This window comes from Benincasa hispida, chromosome 1 (genome assembly GCF_027475165.1).
Source record: "Benincasa hispida cultivar pf3 chromosome 1, pf3_genome.v1.1, whole genome shotgun sequence".
NCBI classification, from domain to species: Eukaryota; Viridiplantae; Streptophyta; class Magnoliopsida; order Cucurbitales; family Cucurbitaceae; genus Benincasa; species Benincasa hispida.
The window spans coordinates 22,106,094-22,117,224 of NC_143478.1; the positions used below are offsets into that span (position 1 = coordinate 22,106,094).

Here is an 11,131-nt window from a genome sequence, read left to right on the forward strand (position 1 = left end):
ATTATAAGTGGATTATCTTTTAAAATAAATTTTGATTGGTTAACAAGTTGACAACGAAAAAAGAGATAAGAAAACTATTTTAATATTGTGCCAATATGTAATACTTGACAATTTATTAGATGATGAAATTAAGGTTATCTAACACACAGTTAGAGATGTCCACGGGGCGGGGCGAGGCCGGGGATGCCATTCCCCATCCCCGTCCCTACTCCCCATTTCATTCCCCACACTACAAGAAAAATTAGTTCTCCCAACGCCTAAATAGAGTGTCAGGAGTTAGGTCGTCGGGAGAGACCGTCTCTCCCGACGATGTAATGGCCCGTTGGGAGTTCTTAAGGAATTCCCGACGATTAAAAGTAGGCGTCGAGAGTCACCATTTGTTAACCGTCAGTAATTCCTGGAGAACTCCTGACGGATCTCCCGACGCCCATCGGGCAGCGTCGGGAGAGAGGTCTGGTTCTTCTTCCCCATCTCCCCCATTTTTTTCCCAATTTTCCCAAAACCCTAACCCTTACCGGCCCCGCCCCGCCCCTAGTTCTTCTCCATCTTCCCCCTTTCTTCCGCCTCTCCCTCTCCAATTTTCCCCTCACCGCCGCTCTTTCTCCCATTTTTCTCATTCTTCTCTACTATTCTCCCTCTCTCTCCCCATTTTTCCATCCTTCTACCGCCGCCTCCTCTCCTCTCCTTCCCTTTCCCGATTTTCCCCTCTTTCCCCATGTTTATGTCTAGAAAATGATGTGATATTGGTTATTTGGAGCCTAAGCATGCATGATTTAACATTTCGAACTTTCCTTGAAAGGAGAAATAAAATTAGTACATAGATGCTATGTGCTATTTTTAGTATATGAACTTTTTTATGCTTATATATTTGTTTCTAATAAATCTATAAATCTAAAAAATATAAAATAAATCTTTAAACCTCGAATTTAGTACTTAATAGGTCCCTTACACATTTAATATTTTAAAAAAGTTTAAAGAATCTACTAGACATAAAACTAAATTTTGTGTCCAATAGGCTTGTAAATTTTAGAAGATGTTGAATAGATGAAAGGCCTATATTAGACACAAAATTCAAAGCTTGGAGACGTACTAAATAAAAATTTGAAAGTTGTTAAGACAATTTAGATGGTCTAGCAACCTAGGTGTTTATTTTGCCTTAAAAAATGAAAATTATGGAACTCAATGTTTAATAATACTTTGTACTTTGTCCTCTAATCTAGATTATTGTTTTGGATTACAAGTTGGTCAGAAAATATTTGTTTTTAAGGATGAATAAAGAATGGATTAAATTAAGAAATAAGTTATCAGTGGAGTATAGAGAAAGAGTATCACAGTTCTTAGATATGGCAAGGTTTCATGTTAATGATTCCGGACGAATAAGATGTCCATGCAAGAATTGTATGAATTTAATTTGGGAAAAGATAGATATTGTGGAACGACATCTATTAACATATGGAATATCTCCCACATATTGTGAATGGGTATATCATGGAGAGCCAGTAAACTTATCTAGAAGTCATACAAGTCATTCAATACAGGATGTTGAAGTAGATAGTATAGAGAGTAATGTTGTCGAAGAAAATGAGATGTTGAATCTTATAAACGATTTACAAGTTCCAATTGAAAACGAAAATGCAAATGAAGGAAGGATTGAGAATGAAATATCCTTTAATGGTCAAGAAAGAGATACCACGAACTTATTTGAGGATTTAATGACCGAAGCACATAATGAATTATGCTCTGGTTGTTCGCAATTTTCGTCCTTGAACTTTTTAGTGAAATTGATGCATATCAAAGTTCTCAATGGCCAGAGTAACAAATCGTTTAACATGTTGCTGGAATTGTTAAAAACAGTGTTTCCAGCTGGCACCTCTATACCTACTTCCTTTTATGAAGCCAAACGAAATTTGCGTGATTTAGGCCTAGGTTATGAGTCTATTCATGCGTGCAAATATGATTGTGTATTGTATTGGAAATATTTTGTAGATTTGCAACAATGCCCTGTTTGTGATGAGTTTCGGTACAAAGTTAATGATGGTAAGGGTAAAAAAATACCACATAAGGTATTGCGTCATTTTCCATTGATACCGAGATTAAAACAATTGTTTGCATCAAAAGAAGGCGCTTCTGACATTAGATGGCATAAAGATAAGCAAGTTGAAACGAAGGATGTATTGCAACATCCAGCTGATGCAGAGGGGTGGAAAAATTTTGATCGTGAATTCCCTTATTTTGCTTTAGATCCTCGAAATGTTTGTTTAGGATTAGCTTTAGATGGCTTCAATCTGTTTGGAAATATGAGCACTTCTTATAGTATGTGGCCGGTAGTGATAATTCCTTATAATTTGCCCCATTGGAAATGCATGAAGGAAACAAACTTCTTCATGTCTTTGCTCATACCTAGTCCAAAATCTCCTAGAAAAGAAATTGATGTTTACTTGCAACCGTTGATTGAAAAGTTGAAAGAGTTGTGGACAATTTATGTGCAAACTTATGATTCTGTTACTAGTGAGTTTTTTCAACTATATGCTACCTTATTATGGATGATTAATGACTTCCCTGCGTACGGTGACTTATCTGGGTGGAGTACAAAAGGTTATCAAGCATGTCCAATATGCAAAGAAGATAACTCGTCTTTTGGGATAAGAGGGAAAATATCATTTATGGGACATCGACATTATCTTCCAGAGAATCATAGTTGGCGTCGAAGTAGACAACATGATGGAAAAGTTGAATGTAGACCTCCACCAATCGTAATGAATGGAGAAGAGATATTACAACAAATAAATACGCTAAACTTTTTTGTGCTTAGCATACATCCATTGAAGAAAGATAAAAAAAGAAAGCGAATTCTAAACTAGACTAAAAAAAGTATTTTTTTTTTCAACTTCAATATTGGTCTAGACTATTGTTATTACATAAATTAGATGTAATGCATATTGAAAAAAATATATGTGACAATTTGTTAGGCACATTGTTAAATATTGAAGGAAAGATAAAGGATACAACGAACGCTCAATTAGACTTACAAGATTTGAAGATAAGAAAGGATCTACACTTGATACAGGTCGATAATAGATTTGTAAAACCACACGCAGCATACACATTAACAAATGGTGAATGGATTTCGTTTTGTAAGTATTTGAAATCAATGAAATTCCCTGATGGATTCGTATATAATATATCACGATGTGTGAATGACAAAGATGGAAAAATATCAGGGCTGAAAACACACAACTTTCATGTGTTGCTTCACAAACTACTCCCTATTGGTATTCGAGCATACCTATCGAAAAATTTATCCACTGCTATTGTTGAGTTGTGTACATTCTTTCGCGACTTGTGTGCAAAGACAATATGTGTAAGTGATTTGAACAGACTACAAGCAGACATCATAATCATACTTTGTAAATTGAAGAGAATATTTCCACCTGCCTTTTTCGATGTAATGGTATACCTTGCAGTTCATCTACCATATGAAACCAAAGTGGTGGGTCCAGTTAGTTACATTTGGATGTATCCTATTGAAAGAAGTTTACGAACATTAAAACAATTTGTACGGAACAAAACACGTCCCGAGGGATCTATAGCAGAAGCATATGCAATGAATGAATCATGGAACTTCTGTTCGTGATATCTAAGTGGGATTGAAACGAGATTCAATAAAGATGAACGAAATGATGATAATATTCTCGATCACAAGATATTTGGTGAATTTGAATTATTTAGGCAGAGGGTACGACAATTAGGGGTGTCAACTTTACGGACACTATCAACGAAGGAAAAGCGTATTGCACATTGGTACATTCTCAACAATTGTAAAGAAATAACAGACTATCGCAAATACGTTTCAAACTTTTTCCTTTTCTAAATTCTAGGGTATCTCCTTTGATATAACATTTAAATGATCAATTTTGTAGGCAACATTTGAGGTTATTTCGTCGTGAAGCTCAAAGCGCCTCTGACTTATATATAAAACATCAACGCAAATTTCCCGATTGGTTCAAATCTCAGATATACATAGTCATTTTGTAGGCAACAGTTGAGGGATGATTCATTTTTCGTAGTCATTTTTAATGTATAATTAATTATTAGGTTCTACAATGGCATAAGAGAGAAGATATCTCTAATGATTTCTTTTCACTTACAATGGGACCTTCGTCTGAGCTCACAATGGATCATTGTTAATGGGGTACGGTTTCACACTGTAGAGCGTGATAATCGTCGAGCTACACAAAATAATGGAGTCCTAGTGGTCGTGGAGATCAGTGAGAACACAAGTGTGGATAACAATTTCTACGGTATTGTAGACGAAGTATTAGATTTCCAATATGCGAACAGAAGACGGTTTTCTTGTTGAAGTGTAGATGGTTTGACACAGATAACAATAAAAGTAATAAGACACATATGTATTTAGGATACAAATCGATCAATACATCACACTTTTGGTATGTCGATGAGCCTTTCATATTTGCTATCCAAGCACGACAAGTCTTTTACATTGATGACATCAAATATGGTAGCAATTGGAAAGTTGTTCAAGTAGTTCAAAATAAACGAATATAGGATGTACCAGAAGTGGATGACGTTGAAAACGCACAACTAGATTTATTAGAAATTGTTGGTGGCATACGAGTGGATGAAACTATTGAGGAGGTTACTTTATGTAGAGTTGACGTTGATCCTACGGTTGTGAAAAGACCAATTATTGTACATGACGATCATGACTTCATAAACGATGATGATGAAGAACAATTATCTCCCAATAACAGTTCAAGTGCTGATGAATAATTTGAATTAGATTACGATGATGAGTAATGATGTATTTACTCAATTCTCTTTTTCTCTAGCTTACACGTATTTATTGTTAATTTAATATTGTTTTTTCTTTTCTGTATTAGATACGATGTCAACCTCTAATAGGCAACAGGAGGCTGATGAAGAATTCCAGGAGATATATATAGGTAACACGGTATCTTCTGTGGGTGATACTTTAGGTTAGTATATTTTCAAATATATTCTATTAACTAAAATACATCATAAACTATTTTAAATTTTTTATTCTTCAGATAGTAGCTCAGCATCCAATTGGAAGAAACGAGAGCATTCGTAGAATATCGAGTTGGAAAAATACGTCAAAAAACATGGCAGAATTACAATCGTGATAAATGAGGGGGAGACAAAATCGATATCTAAACATTCGGTACGATTTAGTAATGCAATCGACGTCACCGTGAGATCTACATTACCAGTACGTTGTTGTACTTTTGCTAAGGTTCCAAACAAGTTCATAGAATTGGCTAAGAGTCAATTATTGGTAAGTAATTATAAGTTTATTCTTTTACAGTCATGAACATCATCTATGTTAATTCTTCCCTCCCTCTTTTGTAGCCTCATTTCGAACTTGATCTGTCCAGTCAATGATTTAACCATTTTATAGAACATCAAATAAAAAACTCTTTCAAAGAATTTAGAGCAGATTTGCACAGACATTACAGAAAATATGGAGATCCTCAGCAAGCACGTGCCAATTTGTCTAGTTGGCTTAAAAATAGGCCAGAAGATTGGTACTTTTTGTGTGACCGCTTCGAGAGTGAAGTGTTTCAAGTAGAATATTTAGGGCGTGTATCATTTGCTACATTTACTAATACATCACACTATTGAAATATTTTTTTCTTCAAATGTAGGAAATGTCTGTGACGAACAGGAAGAATAGAGAGAAATTACTGTTCGACCACGTAGGTAGATCGAAGTCATTGTTACAAATTCAGGCAAAGTTGCAGGCAAAGGAGGGTCGAGAAATAGAACGTGTTGACCTATTCAAGGAAACACACTCTAACGGTGTCAAGTTTGTGAACGAGGCAGCTGAAAATGCACATGTAACATTTTTTGCTTTACTATCGTGTTTTTTTTTTACTTTTAACTTTAGTCACTCATTCTTACCCATTTAATTAATATGTTCAGTATCAAATGTTGGAATTACAATCCAGCCCCACTCTAGAAGATTCTCAACCACTAACAGAGGATGAAATTTGTGAGACAGTTTTGGGTAGACGACCCGGATATTCAAAAGGCCTAAGTTGGGGACAAATTTGAGTTTTATGTGTGTTGGTCATTGTTTACTCGTTTTATGTGTTTTTGATATTCGGGAGATTCCATGTTTGTCGTGGGGGTGAGTAGAGTTTCATTACATCCGTCTTGTCCTTGAACTTGGCTATCTTGTATATTTATGAATGAAGTTTAATGTGTTCTTGGGGGGGTTGAGATTTAGTTAAACCATTTTGAAGAAAAATTTTAGTTTTATGTGTGTTGGTCATTGTTTACTCATTTTGTGTGTTTTTGATGTTTGAGAGGTTCCATGTTTTTCATGGGGGGTGGATAGAGTTTCATTACACCCTTCTTGTCCTTGAACTTGGCTATCTTGTATATTTATGAATGTTTACGAAGTTTAATGTGTTGTGGTGGGGGAGGGGAGTTGAGATTGAGTTAAACCATTTTGGGGACAAAGTTGAGTTTTATGTATGTTGGTCATTGTTTACTCGTTTTGTGTATTTTTTATGTTCGGGAGGTTCCATGTTTGTCGTGGGGGGTGAGTAGAGTTTCATTACACCTATCTTGTCCTTGAACTTGGCTATCTTGTGTATTTATGAATGTTTACGAAGTTTAATGTATTGTAGTGGGGGGGAGGGAGTTGAGATTGAGTTAAACCATTTTGGGGACAAATTTGAGTTTTATGTATATTGGTCATTGTTTACTCGTTTTGTGTGTTTTTGATGTTCGGGAGGTTGTTCCATGTTTTTCGTGCAGGGTGGGTAGAGTTTCATTACACCCATCTTGTCATTGAACTCGGAGTTCTTGTGTATTAATGAATGTTTATGAAGTTTAATGTGTTGTTGGAATGTGCGTTGAGATTGAGTTAAACCATTTTGGGGACAAATTTGAGTTTTATGTGTGTTGGTCATTGTTTACTTGTTTTTTATGTTTTTTATGTTCGGGAGGTTACATGTTTGTTGTGGGGGATGGATAGAGTTTCATTACCACCCATATTGAAATTTGAACGTGTTGTGGATGTTTATCGATATAACATTTGAATGTTTTTATTTTATTATAGAATGTTGTTCGGAGATGGGCTGGGACAATTGTTGAAGATGTTGTGTTCGAGACATATTCTAGATGTTGTTTTGATTTTATTTCTTTTATGTATTTGTGATATGAATGTTTATGAACTTCATATTTGTCGTGGGGAGTGGGTAGAGTTTCATTACTACCTGTATTGAAGTTTGAACGTGTTGTGGATGTTTATCGATATAACATTTGAATGTTTTTATTTTATTATAGAATGCTGTTTGAAGATGGGCTGGGACAATTGTTGAAGATGCTGTGTTCGAGACATGTTCTAGATGTTGTTTTGATTTTATTTCTTTTATGTATTTGTGATATGAATGTTTATGAACTTCTATTATCGACTTCGTTTGGATATTGTAATTTTTGATTTACTTGTTATAATATGGCCTTCATTTTCATTTTTTAATTATGTGAATCTTTATTTAGTTTAATATGTTTTACAGGTTTTCAGATCAAATTTTAAAAAATTACAAATGATAGATTAAATTTTAATACTCCCCACGCATATATTATTGTGTCAGGAGTTCTTGTATCTCCTGACGTATTAAATAGAACCGTCGGGAGTTCGGGAACTCCGAACGCATAGAACAACTGTCGAGAGTTCGGGATCTCTCGACGCACTTTAAAACGGCGTCGGGAGTTATTCGGAGAACGCCCCGATGCACAACCAGCATCAGAAGTTATTGGGGGAACTCCCGATGCCCTATATGTGCATTGGGAGTTCCCCTAATAACTCTCGATGCCGATTTAAAGTGCGTCGGGAGATCCTCTCCCGACGAGTTTCTCCCTACCAAACTCCCGACGACCTTTTATTCGTCGGGAGAGGCTCTCCTGACGAATTTTCCACACTTTTCCGATGAAATGTGACGTCGGGAGAAGTCAGATTTCTTGTAGTGCCATCCCCCTGAAATTCTCCGTGGGGATCGGTGTGGGTATTCCCTGCGAAGAATTCGCGGGAATCGGGTTTCCCACGTGAAATTTTTCCCTGTTACCTTTTTTTTTGTAAAATGTCAATTAATTTAAATCACTAGTTAGAAAATTTTAATTAAATAATTAACTTTATCACTAAATTATTTATTATGGTTAGTTTTATATGAAAATTTGAATTTAAATATAAATTATTCAAATTTTGGCCTAATAAAGCTAATTAATTTTTTAGTAGAAAGAAATAATATAAATCAAATTATTCACATACATAATCTAAATTTAAACATTCAATTTAAACATATTCAATCTTTCCCAATAAATAATCAAATTTGAAATTTAAATGTAATATTTATATAATAACAACATAACATTAGATAACTATACTAAATTAATATGTAAAAGCTAATCGGGGCGGGGACGGAGAATGCATTCCCTGTCCCCTTCACTGTTTAGCTCACGGGGAATTTTTTTCCCCCACTCTCTCTTCCATTCCCCGCCTAATCGGGGAATCCCCGTTCCGTTTTGGATGGAGCCCCGAGGAAAAATTGGACATCTCTACATACAGTATAAACGTGTTACTTGCAATGTTCCAGCAATAGCAAAGAGGATAGTGAAACATAGAGAAAAATTTAAAAGACAAAACACAAGTTTAGTAATCTAGTTCTGCGACATATCACCCTACGTCTAGGGGATAGTGTATCTGGGAAAAATAATTTTACTAATATGAAGTTAAGTTATTACAACATTGTATTTATATGTAAATAAGTAACAAATGCAATGACACACGGATAGCTCAACTCAATGAATAATCACTTAGATTTTCCCTAAGTGTGTGACTCCCTCTCAAATAGACTCAGGCTCCCCCGAAGCAAAAATATATAGTAAGCAAATCGCATAGATAAGTTTCCTCTAAGTGTGAAACTCTCTCTCAACCGCAATCTTCTCCACTTTCAAATAAAGACTACTCCACTTGATGAACTTAGGCTTCACCTAAGTTTGAGAATCCATTTTCAAATAATGATATTTTTAGGCTCTCCTAAGATTGAGAAACCATTCTCAAGTATCAGTTTGAGCTTCAGTACGATCTAGAGCAACACCTCAAGATCAACAGAACTTCTTACTTCACAATCTTTAATATTGACACACAACCATGTAGTTCAACCACCACATAAAACGAAAAGTTCAATTTTTTTTTTAAAAAAAAAAAAAAATCAAGCCGACAACCCTAGTAAGAAAACAATTTGCTCTTAAATAAGCATAGAAAAAAAAATGAAAAATGAAAATATCCTCATTCAAAATCTGTATAGCTTAAATAAGGGAAAAAAATTTGAGAGGATAAATGCACAGGATTTTTCAAATAAGGATAAAAAGCTACAAGATCAACATTTTGAGAGACATCCAGTAGGACATTTCTTGAGATAATAAGCAAAACAACTCATAACCTTAAACAAATATAATTCATTCCAATTCTCTAACCAATGATATACTATTTTGTTTTATATCCCCATTATTTTTTGTATGGGGCTTTCTTTAGTAGTATGGAATCTTTTTCATTCTACAATAGTAGAATTTTTGTCAAAGTCATCGGCGTATGTGTACACATCCAGGAGAGAGTTGAGAGTTTGAAATAATTTAGATATAAATTATGGGCATATTCTCTCTCTTTGAAATAAAAGGTAAAATATGGTTCAAAGTTTGAATTATATATTATCTGATGAAATTATATGTATTAAAAACGTGCGCGCACATGCCTTTTTCTTAAAATAAAAGGATAAAAGTATATGTTTGAGTTGAGATCTGTGCAATTTGAGTTTTAGATTTTGAAAATAACTGAGGTTCCGGCAACCCTTTTTTTTCTTTTTTCTTTTTTTTCATGGTGTTTGAATTTTTATTCAAATTCTAAAAATAAAAAAATACTTTAATTAGATATCAATTTTTTCGATTATTTTAGAAATATTGATAGTAAATAACAAAATAAACAAACTTAGTAAAAGTATTGTTTATAAACATTACTTTTTAAAACATAAATTTAACCATCAAAATTTTGTTTGATAATCATTTGAGTTTTGATTTTTTGATTTTGAAGATTATTGTGTTTGTCTTCTTACAACTTCTTTATCATGATTTTCATCATCTAGTTAAACATTTAAATCATATTCCTAGCAAAACAATAGGAAATTTCTAAAAACTACAACTTGTTTGGTAACCATTCCATTTTTTGTTTTTGGTTTTTGAAATTCATCTCCATTTCTTACGATGATTTGTATTTTTATTAAACACAAGAGTTGTATTTTAAGTCAAATTCCAAAAACAACAAGTTTTTGAAAACTACTTGCTTTAGTTTTCAAATTTTGGTTTGGTTTTTCATAATTTTGGTCAAAAGTAGATAACAAAGAAGAAATTTGGACCTGGAAGAATATTTATAGACTTAATTTTCAAAAACAAAAAATAAAAATGGTTACCAAATGGAACCTATTCAAAACTTGGTTTGATTCTATAAAAAACACTCTAGATAATAAAACAAATAAATCAATGAATAGAAGTTTTGCTTATAAGTTTAATTTTCTAAAACCTAAAATGAAACCCTAATAATCTTTTCCTTTTGAATGTTATGAGGTTTTCTTTTTGTACTAGCTAGGACTTGCAATAGGATTGTTTATGCCCTTAATTATATCGATGGACACTTGACTTGCCCACAATTTTTTTTTTTTTTTTAAATTCTTCTTCCCTCTATGAACTAGTTGAAAGAGTTTTATATATATATATATATTGGAGAGATTGTTTCTCAGATCGTGTGTCCTCTACTTTGTTTGGAGACGGTTCGTTGTTTCTAGTTATTCTCTTGTTTATATATCACTTTTTTGGGAAAAAAAAAAAAAAAAACAATAATAACCTTCCCTTTTGAATGAATGTTCTCAAAGTCCAAATTTAAATTAGGTCAAGTTCCATCATCCATGTTAGGTCTAATTGGGTTACGAGACTAAGGATAATCTCGTCTAATTGTTGAGCCCACGACGAAGGTACAACCTACTTCTATCCCATTTTCATCTTATTAATAATAAAAATATTTTAAAAAATA

The 11,131-nt window shown here is 33.7% G+C and overlaps 1 pseudogene; it reads left to right on the forward strand.

Moving 5' to 3' along the window:
- The first annotated feature begins 1,268 nt into the window (after nt 1–1,268).
- LOC150038325 (uncharacterized) lies at nt 1,269–6,866 on the forward strand (annotated as a pseudogene).
- The last annotated feature ends 4,265 nt before the right edge of the window (nt 6,867–11,131 follow it).